Source organism: Erpetoichthys calabaricus, chromosome 3 (assembly GCF_900747795.2).
Source record: "Erpetoichthys calabaricus chromosome 3, fErpCal1.3, whole genome shotgun sequence".
NCBI lineage: Eukaryota > Metazoa > Chordata > Cladistia > Polypteriformes > Polypteridae > Erpetoichthys > Erpetoichthys calabaricus.
Window position 1 is genome coordinate 180,481,328 of NC_041396.2, and position 19,122 is coordinate 180,500,449.

A 19,122-nucleotide genomic window follows, 5' to 3' on the forward strand; every position below is an offset into this window, starting at 1 on the left:
ATGTGGTATTCTCCAGGGTTTGACAAGTCTGAGTCCATTTTTCATTTATCTATGCCTAATACAACATATCCTTTGAAAACTTTACATTAATTATGTTTCAGATTTTCAATCACCTGTATTTGTTAATGAAAGTAACACTTCTATCATTACTTAACTGCTTTGTTGACCTGAATCAGTGGAAAAATGAGAATCACCCTTAACATTAATTAAAAAAAAACAAGTTTGTTCAGAAACTCTGCAGATAGCAAGATAACACTGCCATCATTTAAAGGCTTGCATTTTATTTTGGCTGAATCAGTGCAAACTTAGGTCACTGACATTACCACAAACTTTAGCAGCCACATTTCTAAGCTAGAGCAATCAGATTTCAAACATTTCTGAGTTAAGGTGGTTTCCTATTACTCCACATACTGAAAGACGAGCATTTACCACTATGAAGGTTTAGTAATGGAACAATTTATATAGCTGTATAATACACTCTATCTATCCATCCATCTATTATCTAAACCAAGTTTATCCAGTTCTAGGATTGCAGAAATCATAGGTTATTCCACTGCCAATGTGTTATGCAGGAACCAACTCTAGATGAAATGACAGTTCAGTGCTGGACACACTGCCACAATTACTCAAACCAAGACAGTTTGGAGTAATCTGTTAACCTAATATACTGTACAAATCATCAGGATGTTACAGAAAAACCAGGGTATCCAGGAGAAACTCCTACACATATTTGAGGAGAACCATGCAAACTCCACGCAGACAGTTACTGGGTTGAGATTAAAGTTCATGTCCCTGGAACTGAGTGGCAGCAGTACTAACTCAACACAAATGGAGCATCTTTATGTATATAAATAAAAACTTGCAAATATATTTTGCATATAATGTATGCAGTATTTATTGTATACCATAACATTTTCTAATCCCACTTAATCATGAGGAAGGTCGCAGGAGAGCGGAGGCCTAACCCAACAAGCATAGGGTACAAGGCAGAACAATTGCAGGTATTGTCATTATTGATATTAGGTCTATGCACATAAACTTGAAATTGAATGTATGGGCTATAGAGTAAAAGTACAACATCTAACGTCCACAATAAGCAAAATTTTTCAAATACATTAAATCTCTGAAAGATATGACATGGTACAAATTAATTTGTAATTTTGGCTGTGGCTTGCAGAGCTCCCGAGTCTGCAGTGTTTAGTGTTCATCTCTGTTTGTCTTTGACAACTAGTACAAGAAAAGAAGTAGAGTTAAATGACACTGGTACACAGACATACATTTACGAGCAGCAAATCCTGCTCGATTTCCGAACAAACTGCGCCGAAATATCCAGTAAGGTGACAGAGATGCTCCGCAGGCTTTGCTTACTTTGCTGACTAAAAGCTAACCCCACCAGACCTGTGATACCGTTCATTCTGTTCGCAAACGTCCGATCGCTAGACAACAAGCTGGATTACATAAAGCTGCAGTGGGCCAAGCGGTGGGAAATGAGAGACTGTTGCATCTTTATTTTCACTGAGACATGGCTCCAGGAAAACATTGCAGACTCGGCCATCCAGCTAGACTGTCTGACCATCTTCCGAGCAGACAGAGACGCTTCTTTGTCCGGTAAGACCCATGGGGGGCAGACTGTGTGTTTATGTGAACAGAGAGTGGTGTATGAACAATGCTGCAGTCATGCGACACTGTTCCCCGCTGATAAGAGGTTTTATCGGTAAGGTGCTGGCCTTTCTACCTGCCAAGGGAGTACAGCTGCGTGCTGGTGGTTGCCGTCTACCTCCCGCCTAGAGCAAATGCTAACCAGGCACCAGCGAAACTCTACAAGACCATCAGCAAACTGCAAACAACTCACCCCGAGGCATTTTTCATTATTGCTGGAGACTTCAGTCATGCCAACTTGAAGTCATTTCTCCCAAAATTTTTCCAGAATGTGAACTTTGCTACTAGAGGGGGAAGTTGTCTGGCCTATGTTTACACGCGCAGCTACTCAGTGTGTTTATGGTTCCTGCATACAAGCCCCTGCTGAAGCGCACTAAACCAGCCCGCAAGAACATCAGAGTGTGGCAGGTTGGTGCTGTTTTAGCTCTCCAAGACTGCTTCGAATTGACAGACTGGCACATTTTCAGGGAGGCTGCTATGGATGGTGACTTCATCAATCTGGAGGAGTGCACAGACTCTGTGACTGGCTACATCTCCAAGTGCATAGAGGATGTTACTGTCACCAAGGATGTTACGACAAGAGCCAACTAAAAGCCCTGGATGACGAGAGCAGTGCACACACTGCTCAAGATCAGAAATGCAGCCTTCAGATCTGGAGACAAGGCCGCCCTCAGGGTGGCCAGAGCCAACCTGTCTCACGCTATGAGGAGAGCTAAGTGGGCCTACGCGTAGAGGATTAATAAACACCTCAGCAGCACCAGAGACACACATCGTATGTGGCAGGGCGTTCATACAATTACAAACTACAAGTGATCGTGATGCCTCCCTACCGCATGAGCTGAACAACTTTGCACGGTTTGAGACGCAGAACAAAGAGCCCGCAAGAAAAGCAACACCTCCCGCCACTGACTAGGTACTCTGTCTCTCCACAACCGACGTGAGGAGGACTATATCCAGAGTCAATCCACGCAAGGCTGCAGGACCTGACAACATACATGGCCGTGTGCTCAAAGAATGCAGCAATCAACTGGCTGGTGTCCTCACAGACATCTTCAACACATCTCTGAGCCAATCGTCAGTCCCAGCATGCTTCAAGTCGACCACCATCATACCAGTGCCGAAGAAGTCATCAGTGACATGCTTGAATGACTACCGACCAGTTGTACTCACGCCAATTATCATGAAGTGCTTTGAATGGTTAGTCATGTCACACATAAAGACTAATCTCCCTGCCTCCCTTGACCCTCTTCAGTTTGCATACCACTCAAACAGGTCAACTGACAATGCCATATGTTCTGCCCTTCACTTCTCTCTGACACATCTGGATAAAAAAAGACACATATGTCAGGATGCTATTCATAGACTTTAGCTCCGCCTTCAAGACAATCATCCCTCAAAAGCTGGTTGTAAAACTGAGCAGGTTGGGCCTGAACACCACCCTCTGCAAATGGATCCTGGACTTCTTGACAGAGAGGCCCCAGTCAGTTCAGATGGGATGTAACACTTCCAGCATCATCACACTGAGCACTGGAGCGCCCCAGGACTGTGTGCTTAGTCCACTGCTCTTCAACCTGTTGACTCACGACTGCACAGCCACGTACAACACCAAACACATCATCAAGTTTGCAGATGATACGACGGTGCTGGGACTGATAAGCAGGGATGATGAAACAGCATACAGAGATGAGGTGGAACGGCTGTCCGCATGGTGTAAAGACAACAATCTATCTCTCAATGTTGACAAGACAAATGAGATAATTGTGGACTTCAGAAAATCACATCCTGCCCACATCCCACTCAGCATCAATGGTTCAGATGTGGAGACGTATTAGGAGTACCAAGTTCCTCGGTGTGCACGTAACTGAGGAACTTACATGGATGCATTACACCTCATCACTAATCAAGAAAGCCCAGCAGAGACTACACTTCCTGAGGTGGCTGAAGTGAGCAAGTCTTCCCCCTTCCATCCTCATCATGCTCTACAGAGGCACCATTGAGAGTGTTCTGACCAGCTGCATCACTGTCTGGTATGGCAATTGCAACATAGCCGACCACAAGCACCTGCAAAGGATAGTGAAGACAGCAGAGAACATTATTGGGGTGCCTCTCCCTTCACTACAGGACATATTTTACAAACACAGTGTCCACAAGGACTGCAGCATTGTGCAGGACTCCTTACACCCCTCACATGGACTTTTCACACTTCTGCCATCCAAGAGAAGATACTGCAGCATCAGAGCCAGATCTGCCAGGGTGCAGTATAGTTTTTATCCCCAAGCTGTCAGACTCCTTAACACCATGCTGCCACCTGGGATCTTCCATACTGCCTCAACCACCTCTAAAAACAGAACTTTTATACATGCAAGCCACTTTCCTGCAAAGACTAGTGTGCATGTAGAAAAGAACTGAAAATCTCATACTGACCTTTCAGTATTTTGCACACTGCACTTTGACATTCTTTGATATCCTTCTGCTGTGAAACATTCTGACCTGTCATTGTTTACACAAGTCTTAAACAACTATTATCATACACTGAGTCATGCTGCCATTTCTGTACTACCTCACACTGTGTTGTATTATCTATATCTATTATTTATTTATTATATTACATATTTATTGACTATATTTATGTATCTAGATTGCATAATACCATACATTGCATCAATGTCCATTTTGCTTACTACACGTCAATATTGCTGCTACTTCTTTGTCTCGTCTTTGCACAATGTCTTGTTTTGTTTGTCTTTTAATTTTGATTTTAAATTTAAATTTTAATTTAATTTTTAATTTGAATTTTTTATTTGCACTTCATGTTGTTACACTGTGGACCCTGAGTTTTGCAATTTCGTCTATCTGTATACTTGTATATGGTTGAGATGACAATAAAGTTCGCTTTGACTTGACTTTAAATTTAATAAGTCAAATGACCAATGTTCAATTAATGTAGCAGATAAAAAACATTACAAAGATACACACAGTCTCACAACTTGTGAAATATCTATAGGATGCTATGCATATACATAGCTTTTTTCAATAATAAAGACAATAAGTATTTGAAACGTACAGTACATACTTTTATATAAGACAGGTTTCTCCAAAAAGGCAGCAGTTTCACAAAAAATAATACATCACAAAAAACATGGCAATCATAGTGGTAACACAGTGGTATGCTTCACCATTACTTAAGGATAATGAAAAGTTATATTGACCACATTCAAGCTTGCCTTTTGCACCACATTTAACATCACTTGCATACTTGTCATTCTGGAACTGCCTCAAACATTATGAAAAGAAGATTCTCAGGAACAAAATCTTGGTGAAAAATGTGCTCTTTTTTCCAGCCTACTTTTCTTGACTGAGTCATACAAACCTGTTTTAGATACCTACATTTTAAAAAATAATTTACTTATAGATTGTATTTGAAAGTTAAAAATAATATTTTTTTCATATTCTCTTTCTTCAAAATAATTAGAAATATTTAAAAGAATGATTAGTTTTATCATCATGTAACTGAGATATAAAATAAGCTGTAAGATTTTATACTTTCAGATGCTTTTTAAATATTTTTAAATTAAATTAATAGACAGAAAGTCTGCTGTGGGCACCATGAACATATATATATATATATATTTAGAAATTGCTTTGAAAACATTCAGAACATTTTAGAAATGCAAGAGCAATGTGCAGTACAGCATATTACAACAAAATGCTTGCACAATAATAGTATTTATTTACACATTAAAAATATTCTTCTAGCTCATTAAATATTTGTTCTGCATTTCCCAGTAGTTCATTTCTGGAAACAACAAAAATAAACAGAAATTACTACTTTTTTTTCCAAAAGACTCCTGTTTTAAAACTTGTCCCATCTTTTGGCCAATTATTCCGATGAAACAAAACTGGCAAGTTACACATGTGTAACAAGGCATACCAGGCCCAACATCTTTAGGTTCAGTTTGTTTTTTAATGGTAGATCTTTTCAAGAACAGTGTATTTTACATTGAAAATGTATGGGATTATCTAAATAAATGCACATTTCTCAAAATGAAATTGTTAACATATTTCCATGATTTGTAAAGGAAAATTACAAGGAGCAAAAAAACAGACTTTTATGTTTCTGTCACTTTTTTTACTGCGCAATGATGCTGTCTGGAGAAAAGGTGCTAATGAGCAGAATGAGATATAAAACACTTTTAGGGTTCTGTGATACTTTTCATACTTTTTGTATGAAAATGTGCTATATAAATAAATGTTGTTGTTGTGATACCAGCTCACTATAGTCAGACCTACAGTGGTGTGAAAAACTATTTGCCCCCTTCCTGATTTCTTATTCTTTTGCATGTTTGTCACACAAAATGTTTCTGATCATCAAACACATTTAACCATTAGTCAAATATAACACAAGTAAACACAAAATGCAGTTTGTAAATGGTGGTTTTTATTATTTAGGGAGAAAAAAAAATCCAAACCTACATGGCCCTGTGTGAAAAAGTAATTGCCCCCTGAACCTAATAACTGGTTGGGCCACCCTTAGCAGCAATAACTGCAATCAAGCGTTTGCGATAACTTGCAATGAGTCTTTTACAGCGCTCTGGAGGAATTTTGGCCCACTCATCTTTGCAAAATTGTTGTAATTCAGCTTTATTTGAGGGTTTTCTAGCATGAACCGCCTTTTTAAGGTCATGCCATAGCATCTCAATTGGATTCAGGTCAGGACTTTGACTAGGCCACTCCAAAGTCTTCATTTTGTTTTTCTTCAGCCATTCAGAGGTGGATTTGCTGGTGTGTTTTGGGTCATTGTCCTGTTGCAGCACCCAAGATCGCTTCAGCTTGAGTTGACGAACAGATGGCCGGACATTCTCCTTCAGGATTTTTTGGTAGACAGTAGAATTCATGGTTCCATCTATCACAGCAAGCCTTCCGGGTCCTGAAGCAGCAAAACAACCCCAGACCATCACACTACCACCACCATATTTTACTGTTGGTATGATGTTCTTTTTCTGAAATGCTGTGTTCCTTTTACGCCAGATGTAACGGGACATTTGCCTTCCAAAAAGTTCAACTTTTGTCTCATCAGTCCACAAGGTATTTTCCCAAAAGTCTTGGCAATCATTGAGATGTTTCTTAGCAAAATTGAGACGAGCCCTAATGTTCTTTTTGCTTAACAGTGGTTTGCGTCTTGGAAATCTGCCACGCAGGCCGTTTTTGCCCAGTCTCTTTCTTATGGTGGAGTCGTGAACACTGACCTTAATTGAGGCAAGTGAAGCCTGCAGTTCTTTAGATGTTGTCCTGTGGTCTTTTGTGACCTCTCGGATGAGTCGTCTCTGCGCTCTTGGGGTAATTTTGGTCGGCCGGCCACTCCTGGGAAGGTTCACCACTGTTTCATGTTTTTGCCATTTGTGGATAATGGCTCTCACTGTGGTTCGCTGGAGTCCCAAAGCTTTAGAAATGGCTTTATAACCTTTACCAGACTGATAGATCTCAATTACTTCTGTTCTCATTTGTTCCTGAATTTCTTTGGATCTTGGCATGATGTCTAGCTTTTGAGGTGCTTTTGGTCTACTTCTCTGTGTCAGGCAGCTCCTATTTAAGTGATTTCTTGATTGAAACAGGTGTGGCAGTAATCAGGCCTGGGGGTGGCTACGGAAATTGAACTCAGGTGTGATACACCACAGTTAGGTTATTTCTTAACAAGGGGGCAATTACTTTTTCACACAGGGCCATGTAGGTTTGGATTTTTTTTCTCCCTAAATAATAAAAACCATCATTTACAAACTGCATTTTGTGTTTACTTGTGTTATATTTGACTAATGGTTAAATGTGTTTGATGATCAGAAACATTTTGTGTGACAAACATGCAAAAGAATAAGAAATCAGCAAGGAGGCAAATAGTTTTTCACACCACTGTATATGGGGAAAATGTCTGAGGAAACAGTCTATTATCCAAAGATAGGTTGTTGTGCCAAAATAGGCTATACTATTGTGTACAAAGCTACAAAAAACCTATAGATAAAATCTAAGAATATGTAGTTTTACATTGTTTCGGTTAAAATTAGTATTCCTTTTTTAATGCTTAGAATGATATTGGATAAAAATGTGATTCGCGACAGAGTACCAACTTCTTCTCACTAATAAAACAATAAATGCCCATTTCAAACTTGCTAAATTGCACCTACTGTAGATGATTCATAATTATTCAGGAAGAACAGTCAGTGGACCCGTGTCAGCTGTACGCTACATCCAGACACTACCTACAATCAAAAACTGGACAGACAAACGTTTAGAGCAGAGGTTCTCAAAGTCAGTCCTGGATTCAGGTTTTTTTTTGTATCAACCAGATTCATAATCAGTGCCAACAACTGATAACAATGATCTCATTTAATTAGCTGATAACAATGATCTCATTTAATTAGCTGATATTTCTTTTTTCTTCTATTATTCTACATTCAGAAAAGAATAGCAGCATGATTTTTAGATTTATAAGACATTTAGAAATATTTCTGTTTTGCTATAGTTTTAAACAGGGCTGTGGAGTCAGAGTCGGAGTTGGAGTCGAGGAGTTGGAGACAATTTGGGGTACCTGGAGTCAGAGTCAGCAAAAATGGATTCCTAATAAATTTAAATTGTAATGAAAAAAAAATACAGCAAGTTCAAATGTCCCATTTCACAAACAATAGTCATAATTAAGTACTTCTCTGATGTAAGAATAAAGCCCAGTACATAGCTGTGTTACTACTAGTGTGAAGTTCAGCTGAGCTAGTTCAAGTTCAAGTTCAAGTACTTTATTGTCATTGTGTAACAAAACAAAATTACTTTTTGTGACAGCCCCAATGTGCATTTAAACAAAAGTCAAATAATTCCAAATATGTCGTATACAGTGTTAAGTGATCAAGTAACTAGAGCAAATTATTATTGCTCAAAGCAAAGCAGAATAAATTGTTATTGCACCTGTTAATGAATAGTACATTGCATATTATACATTGCACGTTACCAATACAGCTTATTGCACATGTTCAATTAAAAATGATCTCAGACTGAAGAGATTCAGAGTTCAGAAAGTTTATGGCAGATGGGAAAAAAGATATTTTTTAGTCTGTTTGTGCGTACACAGATTGACCTAAAGCATCTGCCTGACAGGAGGAGCTCAAACAAAGAATTTCCAGGATGAGTTTTGTCCTTGAGAATGTGTCTGGCCCTTCTCCCACAGTGAGTCTTATATAAGAGTTCGAGTGATGGCAGTTCAGTCCCAATAATGGCCTCTGCTGTTTATACAACCAGACATTCACATATTGTAATCTGGATTATGGTACATTACAAAAAGTGTTTTCATTTTATTTCAGATACAGTATAATGTGTTTAACAAGTTCATTTGAGTGTAAACAAGTGTAATGATGTAGGTGTAGGTGTGTGCTACGGCCTGATGTGTGTTCAGGGGTTCTGTCTGCACTCTCCACATATGCTCACACCCAGGGCTGAACTTTAGCATAACTTTGCACACCACCTGTTCTAGAAGATTTTGAAATTAAAAAGGAACAGATTCTATGTACTTTGGCACATAATGCTTCTATTATGTTAAGCACAATTGAGAAAATGAATAAAGTAGATGGAGAAAGTGGCAAACAGATATTAGAGGAAGACAGTTCTGCAAGTATTGGAGAAAGTGAAATCGAAGAGAATAGTGAAATTTTGGATAACATTGCTGAAGAAGCATCTAAGCTTACTACTATTCAACATATGCATTTTGCTGTTCATACTCTAAAACTTGCAATAAGAGATGGATTGAAAGAGCGTCATGCAGCTACTCTAATTGGCAAATTGAGGTAAGTAACTGTTGCAGGCAGGGCTCGTAAAACAGATGCCATTTTGAAAAGACGTGCAACAACACGCTGGGGAAGCACTTATTTGATGGTAAAGTGTTAGCTTGAACTAAAAGACTTTCTTGAAGAACTGGACAATGAAAATGTTTTATTAACTGAAAGCCAGTGGGCACAAGTAAAAGAACTGGAAAGTCTACTTTCTTACCCTTTAACTGTCACCAAGAGGTTGCAATATGAATATTTAACACCCGGAAAATTTATATTGGAATGGAAGAGCTTGATATATTGCCTGAACAAAAGTGTGGGGTTAATAGCTGATGGCATCATATCTTCAATGAAGAAAAGAGAGAGTCTCTTACTGGATAATCAAATCTTGTTAGCTGCTATTTATGTTGATACAGTGAGAAGAATTTTGTTGAGCAGTGATTTTACTACTACCTGAAACACCACCACTGGATGAAGCTATAAGCACTGGTAACTCAGGATCATCTTCTTCAAATGAAGAATTAGACTTTGATTCATAATTGGACAAAATGAAAGTTTCAAAAGCAAACCAACATTACCTATGTGTGAAAGATAAACGACCAGTAAATGTCCAAATAAAGAGATTCCAGCAGGAGTTTTTTTAAAAATTAAAAATAGTTGAAAAGTATAATCACTCATCGAAACTGACTGTAGAAGAAGCCATCCTTGTTAATCCAGAGATTATTAGTGATGTGGCTAGAACTGTAACAGCAAAGCCACCCACCCAAGTCAGTGTTGAAAGACTATTTTCAGCTCAAAAAATAATCAAGTCAGATTTAAGAGCTTCTATGAAAGAGGATCTGGCATTAACAATTCTGTTTCTTAGAACATTGCATTGAGTTAATTTTGGATTGCATTTAACAGCTATTCTACTCTATAACTATATTCCAAGTTTAATATATAAACTGTTTTTTGTTCATGTAATTAAGCTTTGTACCGAAGAATGTGGCTTATTTTTTTTGAACTGGTAAAGTTCCTGATTTTTATGCATGCTACTACTTTATAACCACTTGATAAAAGCAATAAATAAAACCTTGTTTTAATTTTTTTGTTTAACTGGCCAATAAGGTAGAGAGTCAGCTTCCTAGCCAGTAGTTATGTGGTTAAATGACATGTATGTTGCCTTCCTTCAATCAACATGGAAAATACATTAGCATATTAAAAACAGAGGAGTCGGAGTCAGAAGTACCAGAAATTAAGGAGTCGAAGTTGAAGAATTTATCTACCGACTCCACAGCCCTGGTTTTAAATGCTTAACTCTCTTTTGTTGACTTCATTATATATTGCCCTTTCTCTGTGCAGTCTGCTCCCTTCATTGTATCTTAATAATAACAATTAAAAACGAGCAGAGCAGACACCCAGGTAAACAACGCTGAATCATGAAAGGCTGCAACTACTTTAGCATCAGACCCACAGATTAGTAAAGAATAGATTAATTAATCAGTTAGAACACCTGGAAAAGTATAATAAAAATCAAGATGAAAATATTGTTAAAAATAAAAAAAAATACATTACTCCAATGTAACTGCTTAGTACATTTTAATATGCATATATATTTTTTAACCAAACTTAGTTTTTTTTTTATTTCTGTATTGTTCCCAAAACACAGAACCTGGGGAATAACAGTTCACTTAATTAACCTGCAACCAAAGCAGGTCCCCAGGTCCGGGTCTGAAAACCCTGGTTTAGATATTCTGAAGTACTTCTCATCTTTTAAAGAAACATTAATGGTACTCTGTAACAAACGATTATTCAGCAAAATATCTGATCATTCATCTCTGACCTTACGAGCTGAGATTTAGAAAGAAGAAAGACAGTGATCCAAAACAGAAGTACTTGAATGAATACAGGCAAAAGCTGATTCGAGTAGAAAAAAATGACTGAAACAGAAGGAAACATGTAGAGTAATAGCTCTCAAACTCTGTACTGGGAACCCTATGTACCTGATGTTTTTTCCATCCAACTGTTGTTTTTATTTGGACTTCTAGCCTAATTAAGCCAACTGTTATTTCCCAGTTTCCATATTTTGAGGTCAATGTAGCAATTAAAAAGCTAAGTTTGCTGCATTTTTATTTAATTTACCAAGCATTTATGTATGTATTTTAATGTTTTTCTTTTACTTGGTTTTTAAGATTTTCATCATCATTAATTATAAAGCATTTCTTCACACACTTCTGTAATTCATTGGTTGAAAATACTCCATGTTAGTGTGTCAAGGAGAGAATGTGCAGCATTATTCATAATGATACTCAGTTTTTTTTTTCATTCTCTCCTTCGCTACGACCTCCAGGGGGTCCAGAGTGCATCTCATAACTGAGCTTGCCCTTTTAATTAGGTTTTTGATTCAGTGGACCTCTCTTGATGTTACTAGCCCAGCACACTACAGTGTAGAAAATTGAACTGGCCATCACAGTTATAGAAGATGTGAAGGATGTCACTTCACACATTAAAGGAACACAGTCTCCTAAGGAAAAATAACCTGCGCTGCCATTTTTAATGTAGTTCCTCTGTGTTCTGAGACCAGTCCAACTTGTCATTAATGTGGACCTCCAAGTACTTGAAGGGGTGGACCACCTGACTCCTATACTCTGTTTCATCCCCTTTATCAATACAACCCCATAAGGGCAGAATCATTATTTATGCAACTGACTAGTGCCAGTTAATTAATTAATTAATTTTATTAATTAAATTAATTCAGCAAACTACATAAAAAAGTAAATTAATGGAAAAGCAACAAAAGTGTTTCAGAAGCACTATACACAGCAACAACTATCAATTATGTATTATTAAAAATATAGATAGATTTACAGCTAAAACAAACACTGTTGCCTTGGCTATATTGAAAAGCAAAGGGCCATTGATTGTATCAATGCTTTGGGAGATCTGTGTGTCAAGCACAAGCATTTTAATAATATAATAAGATGGCATCAACATGGTGTATACTGTAACTGGGCTATGCACAATAGCAGATCTGCTAAGGAAATGCATTCATAGACACAAACCTCAGAGTGACTTTGTTAACAATGTGACATCAAGAAACATAAATAATAAATAGAGCGAGAGAAAATCAAAATATAAGAAAAACATTTTCAGAATAATATATGATATAACATATAAAATATTCCGAATATATAATTGACCACTGAACTTGGTTTTATATACAGTAATCCCTCGCTATATCACGCTTCGCCTTTCGCGGCTTCACTCCATCGCGGATTTTATATGTAAGCATATTTAAATATATATCGCTGATTTTTTGCTGGTTCGCAGATTTCTGCGGACAATGGGTCTTTTAATTTCTGGTACATGCTTCCTCAGTTGGTTTGCCCAGTTGATTTCATACAAGGGACGCTATTGGCAGATGGCTGAGAAGCTACCCGGCTTACTTTTCTGTCTCTCTTGCGCTGCCTTTCTCTGATCCTGACGTAGGGGGATTGAGCAGGGGGGCTGTTCGCACACCTAGACAATAAGGACGCTCGTCTAAAAATGCTGAAAGATTATCTTCACGTTGCTATCTTTTGTGCAGCTGCTTCCTGAAAGGACATGCTGCACGGTGCTTCGCATACTTAAAAGCTCGAAGGGCACGTATTGATTTTTGATTGAAAAACAAACTGTCTCTCTCTCTCTCCCTGCTCCTGATTGAGGGGGTGTGAGCTGCCGCCTTCAACAGCTTTGTGCCGCGGTGCTTCGCATACTTAAAAGCAAACAACCCTATTGATTTGTTTGCTTTCCTCTGTCTTTCTGACAGACTCTGCTCCTGATGCGCACTCCTTTGAAGAGGAAAATATGTTTGCATTCTTTTAATTGTGAGACGGAACTGTCATCTCTGTCTTGTCATGGAGCACAATTTAAACTTTTGAAAAAGAGACAAATGTTTGTTTGCAGTGTTTGAATAACGTTCCTGTCTCTCTACAACCTCCTGTGTTTCTGCGCAAATCTGTGACCCAAGCATGACAATATAAAAATAACCATATAAACATATGGTTTCTACTTCGCGGATTATCTTATTTCGCGGGTGGCTCTGGAACGCAACCCCTGTGATGGAGGAGGGATTACTGTATATACTGTATATATACAGTATATATATATGTCACAAACGTACAACTAGGAGTGAGATGAGTGGACCAAGTGGAGGTGATTACCCGCCGGGCCAAGGGGTGGCGGGGTGCTCTAAACCTATTTCTGTTATTTATGCAGACTAGATACAGGAAAACCTGCCTGATCTGACGTCATTTCCTGTTCCTGCACCCAGACTGACGTCACTTCCGATTCCAGCACCCAGACTGACGTCACTTCCGGTTTACAGACTATAAAATCTCCATCTTGCCAAACTAATTCAATTCATTCTGGGAACTCAAACTAGCAACATTGTTGTGTTCAATTTAAGTCTTTTGCAGCCAAGAACAATATACGGGTGGCTGCCCCAAACCTTTTTCAGTGTGTTGAGACTCATTCTTTCACTATATATATATATATATATATATATATATATATATATATATATATATATATATATATATATATATATATATATATATATATATAATTTAAATTAATTGAAAAGAAGTTAATTAGCAGCAAAAACAGGTCACTAATTACGAAAAAGGTTAGAATAAATAGCTGCAGCCACTGCAGCTCTCCAGGACTGGAGTTTGAGATCCCTGGGTTAAATGATTGATGAATATGATTCATTATTATATATAAACTCTGTTTCCTTGTACTCATTCTTGGAAGATTAGGGGATATTACAAAGATGTTTAGTAATATTTTGCAAAATTCAAACACTTCATTATGCATTATAGAATTTTTCAAGTCACTGTTTCATACTAAAAATATTCATAGCTTATCATAAGCTTGATCCCTAAATTTTGGTTACATTACTACATTTTATTTTATTATACTAATGCATTTTATAAGTTATCATACAATAATTAAGATGATAATAATAATAATAATAATGACAGTCACTTTGTGCAACCATGTACTGATCTATATTAAGTGAGAGTTATCACTGGGCCGGCTCATGTTTAGAGGTCACAGGGGATCTTCTTAGACAGTTAAAGAAAGGTGTACTGGTGTACTAGCGAAGGTCTGATGGAAGATTTGGACAAGGACGAGAAAGGAGAAGAAAAATAAGGGAGTATTATGGAAAGAGATAACTGACATGGATAGCAAGAGAAAGGAGTGACAGATATAATGTCACTAAGACAAACACAGCAATTTTGCTTTTTTAACTTAGACATATTTCCATGACCCAGACAAAGAGTAATGGCAGAGCTCCATGTCCAGCATGGCTTATAAAAAAAAAAAAAATCACATAGCAATTTCTGGACTTGGACCAAGCCAATGTGTGTGAATCATTCTCTCATAGTCACTTTCCCATAGTCACCATAATGCTTTTCTTTAGTGATGTACAAAGTATGCCTTCAATGCTAATACAGAAACATTCAAATCAAAGTTTCTTTTATAAATAAAGTGTTTTTTTCTTGCTTTCAATTAATTGTTTATTTGAAGCAGGTAGTATAGTGTTGTTTTTAAGAAGCTGAGCTCAAAACCATAACATTGCCAGTTCAATCGCTGTTCCTAACATTCTCTTCTCTTTTGCTCCCTGCAGCACTGAGAAACCGCCTGGTGAGGGCGCTTGACCTCACCCCTTCTGAATAAACAGTTAAGTACAGCCAGTGTAAATATAAAAAATAAGTAAAATAATACAAAAATACAAAATAAGAACTTGAAAATAAAATGCAGTTACTTGGCAAGAAGAGAAAACGTCAATTTGTTAGAACTCGGGTCTTACTACTTTATTAGTGATTGCATATACATTGCATATCTTTTCAAAATGGGGTTTCAGACTTGATATTACCACGCTCTCAAGCCGTGCTCAATGTTGAGCTTAGATCTGTGCTTTGTTTTCAGCAAGGCAACAGCTGAAAATTCAATCTCAGAGAAATAGGATGTTGCAAAAAGAAGCAGAATGCTCACAGCCTTCTGTCTTATGAGTGGGTACTCCCTCTCCATACCAAGTCAGAATTCACTCAGTTTCTGAGTTGTACACCTCACCCTCGGGGTGGAATCCGACGTCATGTCAAATGAGCTGGTTCTCTTCAGGAGACCTGAACTCAGCAGGTATTGCTCCACTGAAGGGATCTATCACCCAGTCATACTGAGCACTGTTGTTTGGGAAATACTGCGGAAAAATTCCCTTAGTGAAGAGATGTGATCCATGAGACAGGGAATCACTGTGATGTCTCTAGAATCCCTGGTTTTAACAAATGCAGATTCTTTTGAAAATCTGAGTGCATTTCCTCGATCAAGCCTACTGTCCCAAATCAGCTTTTGATCTTGTCTGCCACGCGAGGAAGGTGTTTGTCTTTTACCCTGAAGTTACAGATTAAAGTGATTCATCTATTCCAAAAATATATCACTGAGGTATGCAACTTTCATGAAAAATTATTCATCATTAAATCTGATTGCAATTTCGTGCAACCCTTCTCCTACTCCAAAAAAACCTTAATTTCCTCTCTGAACTCAAAGACTCTTTGCAGCACTTTACCTCAGGACAGACACCTTGCTTTGCTGTGAAATAACACAGCTGAGTGTTCAGCTGCCATCTCCTCACAATGAGCAGAGAACTGCCTCACACTTAGGGGTCTCGTTTGGATGAAATTGACCACGCTAATAACATCAGTCAAAACCTTGTGTGGCTCAGGGCTAATCTTTCTTGATGCCAGGGCTTCTATGTGTACAAAGCAGTGTGTGAACTGCGAGTTTAGTGAGACTCTCTTGATTAGTGCCCATAATCCACTCCTTTTCTCTGACGTGGTCTGTGCACCATCAGTCTAAATGGTCACACAGTTGTCCCATGTCAGCCTGTGTTCTGTCAGGTCAAAAATCTTATATAGTTCCTTAGCTGTCGACCTGCATTGCATGTCCTTGTGAAACAGTAAATCTTCACCCAGTAGAATTGGCATCAACAAAGCACACGTAAGCAATGACCAAGCAGTCTTCATTGATATCGGTAGCCTTACCCGCTTCTAAAGAGTTTTTCAATTAGTTGTTCTTCCAAGATGTTTGAAATGTCATATACTGTATGTGTCTTGTGATCATGCCATTTGACAGCTTTAAGTTTTGAGGTGCTAGTCTCGTCCAACGTAACAGACACCATATCCAAGGCTGTGAAAAGAATTTGCTCCCCTGCTATTGTGTGTGGTTTCTTGCTTTGTGCAACCTTGTATGAGGCTATTTGTACTTTGGTATACACGGTCAGTGCTTTTACAAGCAACTTTCCTGTTCAAGGTATGCTTTCAGTTTTCTCTGAAAAAACTCAAGTGGTTTATTGATGTAACTGGGGTGTAACGTCCAAATTTTACTTCACATTTGTTTTGCTGTCTTAAAAACTGTTTGCTATTGTTCCCACTTTAGGACACTCCCAACCTGGGATTTGTTGTGCTTCATGCCCCCCTGTAGTGCCACAGCGCACCACAAACTTTGAGAATCACTGAGTTAGTACGTCTATAAAAGCTATTGTTGTAAAATTTGCATTCTAGTATCTTGAAATAACCATACATCCTAGTATTTTGACTCTTTTGGAATGTTTTTAAACTATATAAAGTGAAACTAACACACACTTTGGCAATGCTGTGAAAAATAAATTTCATTAGTGAAATCAAGGGTTCCTTCCTTGGCCTCCATTAGGCAGAGGTAACAAAGATGATTGCTAGGATTATATTAGTTCAACACAACATTCATTGATTTACATAATCAAATGCATAACATAATCGGTTGTTTAAAATTCATTGATTAGAGCTATTAATAATTTAAAACTGCAAAAGAACTTGACAAACGTGTTCATAAAAACTGCAATATTTAAACCACTTAGATGCTAACTCTTTACCATACAAAGTGCAAATCTGTCATTCACGTTATTTTATATAAAAATGCCTTAAGTGGACCATCAGGCTCTAAAACCTTTTCAGTTAATTGTATTTTTATAAGTTTAAATCAACAGTTAATATACACACTTAATACATAAAATTACTTTGATTTAATAAAAATGTTGTGTGTTCTTCAGTGCCGACTAATTCTGACACGATTTAAAGTTAGCCTAATGCTCATAGATAGCTTCTATAAAGTTGCTTGCTCACTGACCATAAACGTCAGATTAAATTCAAGGAGGACAAAAACCACGTCATAATTTTCAACAAGGCTAATCCTCTTCTCCCTTTTCTTGGCAACCCAGGTAACATGCATAATTCAGTCTGAGCTTTGACAGTCTTCCTTCTAAAGGAAGTAAAGTGCCCCCATTTCCAGTTTATATATAGCAAATACTAACACTTCATTTTTCCACTTGAGCATACACAAAAAAGAAACAGTTATGAAGCAGTCAAAAGCAAAAAAGACTAAGTAGACATATATTACAGACAGATTCTGGTAATTCCAAAGTTGAAGCATCGTCCCAACCTTTGTTTTTAGTATTGATTTTACAGCTACTCTGTGACCACAAATTTCACAGTTCTACTTCTCAAAAATCTAAAATACAGAAAATGTCCTTTTCCAGTTCCTAATAATGTCACGGGCTATCTATTGTGGGAAAAAGGTCTCCAGAAAAACAGTAATATTCAAAAAAAACTGTCTTGAACATTTCTACCTAGTTTAACTGACCCCATTAAGCAGAGAACAAAAGACAACATGTATCTGTCTGAAGAAGCTGCTCAAGTATTCCTCGGCCCTAATATGATGAGTACATGTCCCAAATGTCATATAGTACATGTCTTTGCTAATTTATGCAAAAGTGTGGTCCAGTGGGTCCACAGCTCACATCAGAAAGGCCTATTTTTAAAATAAATAATCGCCGCACTCGCGATGAGCAGTGAGCCCTAGTGGGGTGTTTGGCTGACACCTAGGGCAGTTGGTAGTGGTCGCTCCTGCTGAGCATGTAGTTAAGGAGCAGGAGTGACCGGAAGAAGGATGGCTCACAGTGGAAGACAGCGGGAGTTGGGAGGATTGGGAGGAGGATGCTCCAGCGTGAGTGTCCTGGTTGCTGGGGAACCCAAGTCTCGGTCTGGGGTGAGCAGAACCGAAGCCAGGGATCAGGAAAGCCTCCAGACCAGCAGGAAAAGCATGTCAGCTGCAGTTAGGGTGACTCCCCTGGTGCATTGCCTGGATGGGAGAAGCAGGGGAGTCGCCAGTCACCAGAAGAAGAATGCACCGGGCTTTATTTTTAAAGTACAGCTTCCAGCCAATGTTTTAACCTTATTTTAAAAAGGATTTTTTCTATTTATTGGATTTTAACCTTCACTAGTTCACTTGTTTTATTGGATTATTTATTTAAAGATTCTTGAGATACACTGCACTATTTATTTGAACACTTTGATTGCTGTTATTTTAATAAAAGCACTTGGCACTTTTGCATCATCCCCTTGCTTTGTTGTGCCTCACTGTCTAGCTCATCGGTGACGTTTCTGATGTTGTTGGGTTCAAGGGCTCCCAGAAGCAAGATGGGAGCATGGAGTGGAACCCGCACACTCAGTGCTACTGTAATAACCAAAACTGTTCCCCTAACTTCCTATATTGCAATAGCCAAGATCAAGAAATTAATTGATGGATGTGCACCTTATATGTG

General features: G+C 38.1%; 1 protein-coding gene across 2 annotated transcripts in view; it reads right to left on the minus strand.

Annotated features, from left to right (window-relative positions):
• Positions 1-19,122, minus strand: part of dse (dermatan sulfate epimerase) — a 71,202-nt gene that overhangs the window by 45,657 nt on the left and 6,423 nt on the right. The gene's annotated exons all lie outside the window — the stretch shown is intronic.